Source organism: Mus caroli, unplaced genomic scaffold (genome assembly GCF_978045245.1).
Source record: "Mus caroli unplaced genomic scaffold, Mus_caroli_1 scaffold_16, whole genome shotgun sequence".
NCBI classification, from domain to species: domain Eukaryota; kingdom Metazoa; phylum Chordata; class Mammalia; order Rodentia; family Muridae; genus Mus; species Mus caroli.
Genome location: NW_028227271.1, coordinates 11,233,092 through 11,246,851, shown reverse-complemented (window position 1 = coordinate 11,246,851; position 13,760 = coordinate 11,233,092). Strand labels below are relative to the sequence as shown.

The 13,760-nt window shown below is 45.2% G+C and overlaps 1 pseudogene; it reads left to right on the top strand.

Annotated features, from left to right (window-relative positions):
- The first annotated feature begins 514 nt into the window (after positions 1-514).
- On the top strand, positions 515-7,006 carry LOC110310091 (polypyrimidine tract-binding protein 1 pseudogene; annotated as a pseudogene).
- Positions 7,007-13,760: the final 6,754 nt, after the last annotated feature.

Below are 13,760 nucleotides of genomic sequence, written 5' to 3'. Positions count from 1 at the left end.
CTTCCAGGAACTCTTCCTAAATCCAGTCCCCTTTCCCTACTCACCCAATTTTGTATCCTCCTGTTTTGTTGTGGTTAGTTGTTGTTGTTGTTGTTGTTTTGTTGACATCAAGGACAATTTGTACTGCCCAGATATTCTTAGATTTGTGATTTCCACTGAAGAATGGTCTATTAAACAAGAGTTACCCTGTTAAAGCAAACTGACTCTTCCTCTCCCAGCATCTTACAGATACCAATAACTCCTCAGCTAGAGCTACGACTGTGCCCAACTCCCCCTTCCATGCTGGAATTTGGCCATTTTGCACAGGTATTGTGTGTCCTGTCCGTCACTGAGATCCTATATGCAAATGTCCTGCTGTGTCCAGAGGACTTTGCTTCTCTGTATCCATGAATCTCACTTTGGCTCTTACAATCTTTCTGACACGTCTTCCACAATGACTGGAAGAGGGGTATAGTATATGTGATCCATTTAGGGCCAAGGGTTCTGTAGTCCCTTAGTCTCTGTTCCTTGGCCAATGGTTGGTCTCTGTGTTAATTGCCTACTGAAATTAGAAGCTTCTCTACTGAGGGCTGAGAGCTGCAAGATCTATGTGCATAAGGGTAAGTCATTAGGAGTGGGTTTAATACTATGTCCATTTAGCACATTCAGAGCAGTGAGTGCTCACAGCAATTTTTAACAAAGGACTTGAATGATGTAACCTTTATTTTGAAAGAAAAAAAGTCTCTAGAAAAGAAGACAGTATCTATCATGGAGAACCTAGATTAAAGAAAATCAACAAGAAAACTATCCTAAAGAAATGAAGGAGGAAGGGTGGGCAATTTCATGGACATTTGGAAGCATATATTTATAATATATACATTTATGATAGGGTGGGATGTTTGCTCACTCACTCTGTATCTCTGAAAAAGGTAAACTGAGCAAGAGACGGAAGGTTTACTCCCAATGAGAGTAAGAAGGCAAGTTCTGCTGAAATTCAGTGTCTCTATTGCTGAGAATGCTGGGAACCCTGGAGGCAGGGGGGAGAGGCAACAGATGCCCAGTAAGGCTGAAAATCTAGTATCCAAAAAAGAAAAGCAGCAGAAAGGGATTTGATAATTTAGCATTTTAATATTGAAAGCAGTATAAGAAAAGTTGAAAATTCACAATCATCACTTGTGATTAAAGTAATTCATAATACACAAAGAAGCGAACATCTTAGAGGAAATCACGTGAAGGTATTGAGAGACTCGGTTATTAGGTGGATCATAAAGAATGCTGAAGCCCCCCAGGATATGGACCTGGGATGAAAAGACAGACTTCAGGAAAGTACTGTGGCCCTCAGAGATATGTGCAGAGAGGTTGCAAGCCCAAAGATAATGGTCCAAATGAATATGGAAGTTCTGATTTGAGCCATTTTAGCAGTACATGCATGGTACAGAACACAGCCTGAGAGCAAATGGGGAAAACAGAAAATGTGCAGGCTCTATCTTATATCTTATCAGGTGTCTGGTACCCTCCTGCCAACCCCAGGACTAGGACTGGAAGCTTGCTCTTTGGTGATCCCAACAATCTCCCTCCGCCCTCTGAGGTCAGCATACTTTCCTGCACCCCCAACCCTCTGGGAATGTTCGCCCTGCTGCAAAGCTCTTCCTCTATCACAAGAAACCCATTTCTGATATTTGACACCTTTGGAGTCTTCTTCCTGTAAAACTCCTGATTCTTTGTTTGAGGCCTGGATAATTGATACCGTCTTTATTACTATCAATGATCCATCTCTTGGCTACTTCGCCTAACTCCATAGCATTTCTTGAATTCCCATATTCTTGTGTTGCATAATTCCTTTCTCCATCCTCATTAAATCCACCATCCAACAAACAAGCTTGAACTCCTCAACTGCATTCCTTGGAATCCACCCTCAGTCACGTCTGCATCCTTCACCTCCAGAAATGGAAGACATCTGGATTGCTTTTCAAATCCATTCTCAAACGTGATTTCACCCTCTAACTCTTTTCTCGGGCACCTCCAATTTTGCAAGTCAATGAATGTTATTCATTAGGACATGAGCTCCTTGGGTTAAGAACTCTGCAGAGATACAGCTTCATTGTCATGATGTAGAGTTTCTGCAGTTCATCTTTCATTGAATCGATCCTAAAACACATGTACATCCATGGGGAAGACAAGGGCATTGTCTTACTTTTCTCTTTGTTGTTATGATAAAACCATGACCAAAAGCAACATGGGGGAGGAAAGGTTTATTTAAGCTTAAAGTTTATATAGGGCATCATTGGCAAAACTCAGATAGGGAACTCAAGAAAGGAATCTGAAGGCAAGAACTGAAATGGAAGCCATGGAAGAATGCTGATTGCTGGCTTGCTCCCCAGAGCTTGCTCAGGTTGCTTTCTTACACAATCCAGGACAGCCTTCCCAGAACCACAATTGCTGGGCCTTCCTTAATGAATCACTAACTGGAAAAAGATGTCCCACATACTTGCCCTCAGGCCAATTTGGAAGAAGGAATTTATTGATTGATATTCCCCTCTTCCCATATATATATCTTACGTTTATGTCAGATTGTCAAAAATGAACTAGCATAATTGATCTCTCATTATCCTGACACACAAGCTCATCTGTATGAAGCCATAACCTTTTCTTTATTTGTCCCCCCCAAATTACATGTTGAGGTTAATAACACAGTTTAAAATATAAGTAACATTGAGTCCCACAGGCTTTTTTAAAAATCCCAACACTTCAAATGTCCAACTTCTCTTTAAAAATATCGAGAGTCTCTTTCAAGGTCTTGAAACCATAGGGTCCTTAAAAATCAAAAGTAAATTACATAATTCTTGTGATAAAGAATTGGAGTACAGTCACAGTCAAAGCAAAGCCAAACTCCAACAGTGTTAATCACTTAATGTCTGACATCTGAAGCTCACAATCTCCAGGGTTCTAATGGTCTTCGGCAGCTCCACTTATCCATGCTCTTCTTTGTCCACAGTATGCACAACTTGTCTTATAGGCTCGGGCCAATTTCACTCCACAGCTGCTGTCAACCTCATCAATTGGTCATTCCACAGTCGTGGCATTTCCAATTAGGCTGAAGTCTTCACAGAAATCAACTTAGCCAAGTCTCAACTTTTTACCATGACCCCTTCAGCCCTGAGGCTCACACTGGAACTGAGGCTACACTTTCAGCAATGTCCTCTCCTGACCTCTCATGATGTCAAACCTTAGCCACTCTTCATGGTTGCTGCATGTCTTCAAAACCACTACCACATGGGAGTCCCTGAAACATTACCAAGTTCAGCTGTCATTATAAGATGCAGCTTTGACATGATCTGGACCACAGCTTCTCTACTGATGATGAGAAAATACTCCAATAAGATTTCAGCCCAATGACATTGGTCTTTTTTTGTTTGTTTGTTTGTTTGTTTTTTTGTTTTTTTTTTTTTGAGACAGGGTTTTTCTGTATAGCCCTGGCTGTCCTGGAACTCACTTTGTAGACCAGGCTGGCCTCGAACTCAGAAATCCGCCTGCCTCTGCCTCCCGAATGCTGGGATTAAAGGCGTGCGCCACCACGCCCGGCAACATTGGTCTTTTCTTAATCACATCTGATTTCCCAGCCACAGCTAATGAGCATTGATGATCCCAATAAAACAGAGGTTTAACTTCAGGGGCTATGGTCTTTTGCTAGTTGCTCCTGAGTCTTCAACCCCAATTAACAAGAAGCACAGGTTCTTAATTCGAAATATCACATGAATGACCCTGACAAAGTCTTTGAGGAACTGTCAACCTTCCCTCTAAAAGTTCCTAAGCCAGGCCATATACCATATGCACTGCCCTCATCATTATCTTCAAGTAACCACAATAGCTCATTAATCATTGAATACTCACTTATTTTCCCAGCCCAAAGTTCCAAGCATTTCCACAATCTGCTCCAAACAGCATGACCAGGTCTGTCTCAGCAATATCCCCATAGTCCTGGTACCAATTTCTGAGTCAGTTTGGTTTGTGTTGCTATGATAAAACTATGACCCAAAGGAACTTGGTGCAGTCAGGACAGGAATTCAAGTCAGGAACTGACACAGAAATCATGAAAGTTTGCTGACTACTCACTTGCTCATGAGTGAATGGCTCACCCTGCCTTCTTATACAATGTAGAACGACCTCCCCAGAGTAAAACCACCCACAGTTAACTGGGCCTTCCCATGTGTCTAGTTAGGGTTTTATTGCTATGAAGAAACTCTATGGCCAAGGCAACTTTTATAAAGGACAACATTTAATTGGGGCTGGCTTACAGGTTCTGAGGTTCAGTCCATGATCCTCATAGCAGGAAGCATGGCAGCATCCAAGAAGATATGGTGCTGGAGAAGAAGCTGAGAGTTCTGCATCTTGAGCAGCCAGGAGAAGATTGACTCTTCTGCATTGGGTGGAGCTTGAGTGCTAGGAGCCCTCAAAACCCACCTACACAGTGACACACTTCCTCCAACAAGGCCACACTTCCTCATAGTGTCCATGGGCCAAGCATATTCAAACCATCACAGCATGTCAATCACAAATCAAGAAAGATGTCCCACGGACTTTCCTACAGAGCAATTTTTGTTTGTTTGTTTTTCAAGATAGGGTTTCTCTGTATAGCCCTGGCTGTCCTGGAACTCACTCTGTAGACCAGGCTGGCCCTCGAACTCAGAAATCCTCCTGTCTTTGCCTCCCAAGTGCTAGGATTAAAGGCATGCACCACCACTGCCTGGTTCTACAGAGGAATGTAATGGAAGCAATGCTTCAGGTGAGATATCTTCTTCGCAGATATGTCTAGACTTGTGTTGAGTTGAGAGAGACTCACCAGCACATATGCAGAATGAGAATCAAGGAGAAAGAGGAAGAGAAAGAAGAGAGTATTCAAAATACCAATGTAAAAACAATCAATGTTTAACACAAGCTATCTCTTGACCAGAAGACAGAGCTAGACAAAAGGCAACCAACATTTGGACACTCACAGAAAGAAAGAAAGAAAGAAAGAAAGAAAGAAAGAAAGAAAGAAAGAAAGAAAGAAAGAAAGAAAGAAAGAAAGAAAGAGAGAAAGAGAGAAAGAGAGAGAGAGAGAGAGAGAGAGAGGAAGGGAGGAAGGAAGGAAGGAAGGAAGGAAGGAAGGAAGGAAGGAAGGAAGGAAGGGAGGGAGGGAGGGCGAACTAGAAAACAATGAGTCCACTTGGAGATACCCTCACTTTCAAATAAGATATGGTCTCACTGTGTAGCTGTAGCTGGTCTGGAATTCACTTTGTAGACCAGGCTGGCCTTGTATTCACAGAGATCTGACTCTTACATGCTGGGATTAAAGATGTGAGCCACCATGTCAAGTTGCATTAGTCAATTATTTTATTTTTGTGTGGCCAATGAATGCTGTGGGAAAAAGCTTATTCCAGCTCACACTTTCAGAGGTACAGTCCATCCTGACAGGGTGTGTGTGTGTGTGTGTGTGTGTGTGTGTGTGTGAATGCCTAGAGCATGTAACATTGAAGAATCTAGGAAGCAGAGAAACAGTAGAGCAACCACACACATGGGTAGTGTTCATATGGGAGGTTTTACCCGGCAGAGCACAACAAAGGCAGAGGAAATGAGCAGGAGCACAGGAGCTCCTTCCAGAGTCACCCATGTCTGCCAGCTACCCAGTGATATCACTGAGGGCGAGGTAATCTCCCTGGGGCTGCCCTTTGGGAAGGTTACCAACCTCCTTATGCTGAAGGGGAAGAACCAGGTCTTCATTGAAATGAACACACATGAGGCTGCCGATACTATGGTTAACTGCTATATGTCTGTGGCACCAGCACTTTGTGGGCAGCCCATCTACATGCAGTTCTCCAACCACAAAGAGCTCAAAACCAACAGCTCTCCCTACCAGGCACGTGCCAGAACATCTACAATGCCTGCTACACGCTGCACATCGACTTCTACATGCTCACCAGTCTCCATGTCACATACAATGACAAGAGCAGAGATTACACTCGACCTAGACTGCCCTCTGGAAACAGACAGCTTCACTGGACCAGACCATGGCAGCAGCCTTTGGCCTCTTTGTCCCTAATGTCCATGAAGCCCTGCCCCCTCCCCTGGCCATTCTGTCTGCTGCTGACTGCATTGCTATCCCAGGGCTGGCAGATGCTGGGAATTCCATCCTTTTGGTCAGCAACCTGCACCCTGAAAGAGTCGCACCCTAAAGCCTCTTCATTCTCTTCTGTGCCTATGGTGATGTGCAACGGGTTAAGATTCTGTTCAAGATGCCCCAGTGTAGGGGAATCAAAGGCCGGAGGTAGGAGTGGGTGGGTGGGTGGAGGAACACCCTCATAGAAGCAGGGGGAGGGGGAGGGGATAGGAGGGTTCTGGGAAAGAGGAAAACTGAGTAAGGGGATAACACTTGAAATAAATTTTTAAAAATATTTAAAGAAGAAACAGGAGGAGAAGGAAGGAGGAGGAAAAGGGGGAGGGAAAGGAGGAGGAGGAAGAAGAGGAGGAGAGGAGGAGGAGGAAGAAGAAGTGGAGGAGGAGGAGAATGTGCTTGTGCAGATAGCAGAAAGGCCCAAGTGGCCATGAGCCACCTGAACCTCACACATCAGAGTGTGCAGCTGCCTCAGGAGGAACAGGAGGACCAGGGCCTGATCAAGGGCTATGGCAGCTCACCATTGTACCGCCTCAAGAAACCAGGCTTCAGGAACTTCCAGAAATCTTTCCACCCTCAGCTACCCTGCACCTCTGCAGCACCCTGCCCTCTGTGTTGGAGGATGACCTCAGGCGCCTCTTCTCCAGCAGTGGTGGTGTGGTCACAGGCTTCAAGGTCTTCCAGAAGGACCACAAGACAGTACTGATCTAGGTGGGCTCTGAGGAGGAGGCAGTGCAGGCGCTGACTGAACGGTACAACCATGACCTGAGCGAGAATCGCCACCTGTGAGTGTCCTTTCCAAGTCCACCATCCAGGTGCCTGTGGGCCTGCATCTGCTTCCACCATTCCAGACAAGCCACTTTAAAAAGCAGCTGAAGTGACCTTACAGACCAGAGATTTTAGTTTTTTAAAGAGAGATCCGTTTACCTGGGTTTTTTTGGTTTTGTTGTTGTTGTTGTTGTTGTTGTTTTTACATTAAATCTAGTCTACTCTGCTGTGGCAAGAAATAGCTTGGGCCACAGAGGCCCAGTCAGTCCCGGCACCACGCCTTGAGGGGCTCGGATTTGAGGCCACAGCAGTGCCCCAAACATAGCCCCTTTCTGTGCCTTACAAACCAGTGTGCCTCATGGCTGCACAACCACCCTCTAGGGCCACCAGCTGTCTCTAGACCTGCAGGTGAGCCAGGTGGCCTATACATAAGCTCCCCAGTGCTGTGCAAGAGCTGGGGCCACTCCCCTACACCCTTATAAGCAAGTGACATGATTTCCCCCAAGTCCCTGGCCAGCCCAGTGGGCCCAGACCATCCTCAGCTGCCAAGCCTCATTGTGACCTTAGTATTCTACTCCGTGTAGTCACAGACACCTGTGCCTAGCAATGCTTCCACTTGACCAAATACCCGAATCTTTTCCATTTATATGCAAGAGATACAGTTTTAAAGTTTTAAGTAAGAGCAATAATACAATTGTATGTGTGTGCTCTGAGCTTCTGTGTCCCCTGAGCTCCTTCCTTCCAGTGACCAAGTAGCAGATGGGCCCAGGCCAGGGCTGGAGAAAAAGCTCCGAGACTTGTAGGTTTCTACCTGCAAATTTTAGACCCAAGTTTTGTTTTCTGCCTGCCTCTAACTATGCCCAGTTGAGGGGCTGACCTCTAGTCCTTAATGTCTCTCACAGACATCCACCTCTATCCTAGCTTGTTTCTATGGGAGGGGCTCCCTACACACCCTGGTTCTGTGAAAGGAAGAGTGTAAATATTTATGATTTTATACCTGTGGGGCTGAGGTGGTGCAGCAGTTTTTTATGGTGACAGATGTATATTTTGGGAATGATTTCAGTATAGTCCTGGGGCCAGCCCTGGCCATATATACCCAATCCCAGATGGTGTGTTGGGGGGTGGGGAGGAGTGAGGAACCTTTCCATTAAAGCAGTTTTATAACCTTAAAAAAAGTCTCCTAACTGTGGGCTCCACTAAAATACTTTCTTCCTTCAAGAGGGAGAAATATCAGGGCACAGTCACAATCAAAAGCAGAATCAAACTCCAACCATCCAATGTCTGGAATCCACTCATGATCTTCTGGCCTCCTCCAAGGGCTTGGGTTACTTCTCCAGCCCTGCCCTTTGTATCACACACCTTGTCTTCTAGGCTCCAGATGCCTGTACTCCACTCTTGGTGGTCATCCCATGGTACTGGCATCTCCAAAACACTGCTGTCTTCCACTGCAACTAGGCTTCACCAATAGCCTCTCATAGGCTCTCTTCATGGTGCCAAGCTTCAACCCCTTTGCATGACCCTTTCAGTCCTGGATCATTAACTGCAACTGAGGTTGTACCTTCACTAGTGGCCTTCCATGGGCTCTCACAGTGCCCAGCCTCAGGTGCTCTTCATGACCCTTTCGTGCCTTCAAAACTAGTACCACCTGGGTGGCTCTTACACATTACCAAGTCCAGCCACAGCAGAGGATACAACCTTGGCTAACTCTGGAACACAGTCTCTTTGTACTCTCAGAAAACACTTCCCAGAAGATGCCACCTCATCTCTTCTTGTCTCTTCTTAATCACCACTAATTTCTTAACTCCAGCTAACCAGCATCAATTGTCCCAGTAATGCAAAAGTTTCACTTTAGTAGTTCTGGTATCTTGTTAATCACAGCTGATTCTTCAGCCCCAGCTAACCAGAACCACGGAATCTTCACAATCAAAATAGCATCAGCCCTGTTAAGGGTCTTTAATCTTCCCTCTGAAATTTCACAAGCCAGGCCTCCATCCTGTTCTCACCATTATCTTCCAAGCTCCTACAGAACATTCCACAGAGCTCTTAACATCCCAATGGATCTAGCTCAAAGTTTCAAAGTCCTTCCACAGTCCTCCCCAAAACATGGTCAGGTTGTCACAGGAATAACCCACTATGATGGTACCAATTTGTCTTAGTATTTCTATTCCTGTACAAACATCATGACCAAGAAGCAAGTTGGGGAGGAAAGGGTTTATTCAGCTTACACTTCCACATTGCTGTTTATCACCAAGGGAAGTCAGGACTGGAACTCACACAGGTCAGGAAGCAGGAGCTGATGCAGAGGCCATGGAGGGATGTTACTTACTGGCTTGCTTCCCCTGGCTTGACCAGGGATGGCACCACCCCTTTGATCACTAATTGTGAAAATGCCTTACAGCTGGATCTCATGGAGGCATTTCCTCAAAGGGGGGTGGGGGGGCTTACTCTGTAATAATAATTCCAGCTTGTATCAAGTTGACACAAAACCAGCCAGTACACTACGTGTCTGCTTCTTTCAGGTGTGAAGCCAGAGGGACTGAAGCCTCAAAAAAAAAAAAAAAAAATCTGTTAATACACTACCTTTGCTTTCCTGTGTCTCACCGCTGAAGGATGGTCTACGGTTGCCATAGCAACACTATCATGCAACAATGCTGGGCAGCCTTCCAGGAGCTTCCAGGTTGAAAGCAGCAGCAGTGCTAAAATACATCTGTCAGAGGTAACAAAGAATTCTCTGTATAAACATTTCTGTAAGATCTATCACCTGCGTGGATCCTGACACGATGGACACGGTGCAGGGCTGGAAAGCTGGGACTGGGGATGTTGGCCTGAGACTGTCCTGTTACGTGTTGTGGTCTGAGTTGCTCTGCTGCACGCCTCAGAAAAAGGCCAAGACTCCTCCCAAACAGGAGATGCTCTCTGGATACTAAGTTGAAAGCTGATGCTGGGTCTGACCTAGGGGAGCCTTTGCCTGAGATTCGTCTAGGATTTAAAGTCACTTCCTCATATTTTCCCTCCATACCATCTCTAATATGTAAGCTCCTTGTTCTGAACTCACTGTTTCCATTAAAGCTATTCCCCTATTATGTTCTATATGTATTAAATAGTAAGTGTTTAATAATGCTTAAATATAAGTGGCTAAGCAATCAAGCTGAGCTTCTCATCCCAGCTTCAAACTGAGTCAAAACAACAACAGCAAACAAAAACAAAAACAATAACAACAAAACAAAGAGTCTGCTCAGACCTGTGGTGATAATTAGGGGCAAAGCGTTTGCTACGCAAGCATAAGGACTTGAGTTCGGATCCCCGGCACCCACATAAAATCAGGGTGTGGTGGCGCATCTATTGGAAACCCTGGCACTTAGATGGGCAGAGGCTGGTGATTCCCCAAAGCTTACTGATCAGCCATTCTAGCCAATCACAGAGCCCCAGGTTCAGTGAGAGACCCTGTCTCCAAAAATAAACTGGAGAGAAATAGAGGAAGACACTTAGAATTGACCTCTGGCCCCTACACTCACATGTTCACAAGCACAAGCACACCTACCTGTACATGGAGACACTACCATTCTCTCGGGTAACAACTCGAGTAATAGCATATTACTATTCATTTAGACCAGTGGTTCTCAATCCGTGGGTGGTGACCTCTTTGAGGGAATGTCACAGATCAGACATCCTATGTATCAGGCATCCTACATGTCAGATATTTATATCAGTATTCATAAAAGTAACCAAATTACAGCAACAACATTTTAGGGTTGCGGTTCCCACCTCATGGGGAATTGTTTTACAGGGCCTTGGCTTCATTACAGTTGAGAACCACTGATTTAGACCAAGAACACTTCTGAAGTAATAATGCCAGTAAGCTGCTGGGATACAGCGTGTGGTACAGCAAAGCTGCTCACCTCATGGTTGCTAGGAAACAGGCACCCACACTGGAAGAGCAGAGACAAGATGCATCCTTCAAAAGCAGGCCTCTGCTGAATACTTCCTCCAAAACGCCATCCACCTACTTTCCATCACTCTCACCAATGTCACCAAATTACGTATTCATCATCAGTCAATCATTGCTAAGGTTAGATGCCTCGTGATCCAATCATCTGTGGCAATGATCTCACAGATGAACCCAGTTTTGATCAAGTTGGTGATCAAAATTAACCCTAACAGAGAGTTCCATATAGTTATCAATACCACCAGCCCAAAATCTCTCAACTTCCAGGTATCCATGGTGACATAGCCTTTTTCCCTGGGTATATCAGGCCCATAGGGAGATATGACACTATGGAAGACCCTAGGAACATGGAATTGTGCTCTCTGGTGTGCAGGTGCTGCTGTTGAATATCTATGCTGACAATGTGGGTGAAAGTGAGCCGTAAGGATACTACTGTAGTGCCAGGGAAATGTCAGTGATTCCCCCCAAAAAACAGACAGGAGCCAATCTGATGTAACTTATAACAGGATCTTTACTTGAGCTAGCTCAGTCCCCACCCCCACCCCCGCCACCCTCCAACTCACCACTGTCACAAAGAACAGTTTTGTGTTTTATTTGTTTGTTTCAATGAGGTTATTTTTTCCCCATATGAGTGAGTTCCAAATGACTGCCAAGCATGGAAAAGTGACCCAGACTCTCCTGGCAGATGGCAGGGCCACACTGTGCCAGGCTCGGCTACCATGGCCCTTCAGGAGGAAGACTGTCCACAGCACAGAAGGCAGCTGGGCAGCCCACTCCCCTCACTCAAAGTCACCTCCTCCTAGCGCTTGTGTCCTCTGTAACCCTTGGCAACTTGCTTGAGTAGTCTCGCTGCTTTTCATTGTATGCAATCCAGGAACTTCTAGAAACAGGCCTCAACCTCCATAAGTAGCTAAACAAATGATAAAATGGCTTAAAATCCTCTGCCCTGAGCACAAGCTTCACAACATATACCATACACGTATGTGTTCTCATATGTTGATAGCAACTCAAAAGAGAGGGTAGGTGAAGGTTCAGAAAGCTGCTGAGCATGCAAGGAGCCTACCCTCTTTTAATACTGGCTTCTTTGTCAACTGCATCTATCCCCAGCCAGAGCTGTCAGTTCAAAGTGTAAATTCTGTCATACACCAAACCCCTCCCCTCAAAACTTTCCCATAGCTTCTCATCAAGCGGACAAGATACCTGACTGCCTACTGCTCGGTGGGGTGACTAGAGATGTTAAAGTACTAGGTATTTCTAAAAGCTAGAAGAAAGAGGTTTGAAGGTTTAGAGCTCAAATGACCTAAGGAGATCCACGTATTGAGTCTGGGTTTACAGTATACTGTGTATACTCACGGGAGTCATTATTGAGCTGAAGCTGGTTTTAAGCTATACAGTGTACACACCCATCAGCTGTCATGCATGCTGAACCCAGTGTTACATTGTACGGTGTAGGTAACGCTGGCCATCATGCATGTTGAAACCAATATTGCATTCTGCAATGTAGGCGCATCTGAATCATAATGAATTGCTGTAATTGGCCTTTTCCAGCCAACATCCCTTTCTTCATGACATGCTACTCGGAGTCCATTCCCTCCATTGCACCTTCCCATGTGGCACTAAGCACCACCTTATACCACAGGACACGTGTGTTTACCACTGTTTCTCCACTAACGATGAAAAATCCTTAAGAGCAAGATCTGTCAGCCAAGCAGTGGTGGCGCACGCCTTTAATCCCAGCACTTGGGAGGCAGAGACAAGTGGATCTCTGAGTTCGAGGCCAGCCTGGTCTACAGAGTGAGCTCAGGACAGCCAGAGCTACACAGAGAAACCCTGTCTTGAAAACAACAACAACAAAAATCAAAACAAACAAACAAAAAAAGAGTGAGATGCATCTGTCTCCTGCACCCGCAGCTATAAAACACTGCCTACCAGAGCAGACACTTGAGAAATGTCACTGAATCCGAGAGTGAGCACAATGAAAGTGGACCTGGGGTCCCTATGTCCCAACACATATGTAGGCTATGGGATTTCTCCATGTGCTAACTAGGTATGTATTTTCCACCTCTGTGCATTTGTAAAATCTATGCTCCTGACGTTCTCCAGCAATGTGAAATGAATTTCCCTGAATTACGCTCAGATAGAATTATGGTTGACGTCACTCAGATGCAGCAGAAAGTAAGAGCCTTGATCTACAGCTCTCCTCTGCCGTGGCCAACAATTTGTAACATTTTAAGAGCCAAATCTGGGAGTCAATGACGGCACTGGGCATTTGTATTATAAGTAGAAATGGAATATAAATTATGTAAGGGCAAATGTGGGACTCCAGGCCATAAAGTGGATATCAGAAATGACACATAATTGTGCTGCCCTCAGCCACTATGCTGGGGTAAAACGTTTTGATTTGGGCTTATGGTTTCCCAAGGTTCCATGCTGAGAGGCAGTGGGAGCAGCACACATCACAGCAGCCAGAAAGCAGAGTGAGAAAGGGCTATGCTGGAAGGTGCTCTCTTCTTTTTATTTCAGCTACCCTCAGCCCAGGCTGGGGGAAGGCACTACCATAGGCAAGGTGAATCATCATCATTGCTAATCACCTCTCTCTGATCTCACACTCCCAGAGTGAGTCTTACCACTCTCCCCAAGCACTTCTCAATCCAATCAAGAATAGCCACTATGAGGATAATAATACAGTCAGATGTAAGCATAATCAATGCCCCATCTTTCACAGGAAAGTTGATACAGGATATTTATAACTGATAAGAATGAAATGGAGGAACAAGCATTAGTTGGACATGTCATCAAAACTGCCAGAAACAAACAAACAACAACAAAACAGATTGTCAAAACATTGTCAACAATCTTGCCTCTAGGGAGAGAGATGGGGAGAGGGCGGGGAGGAGGTATGAGAATACAAGATTT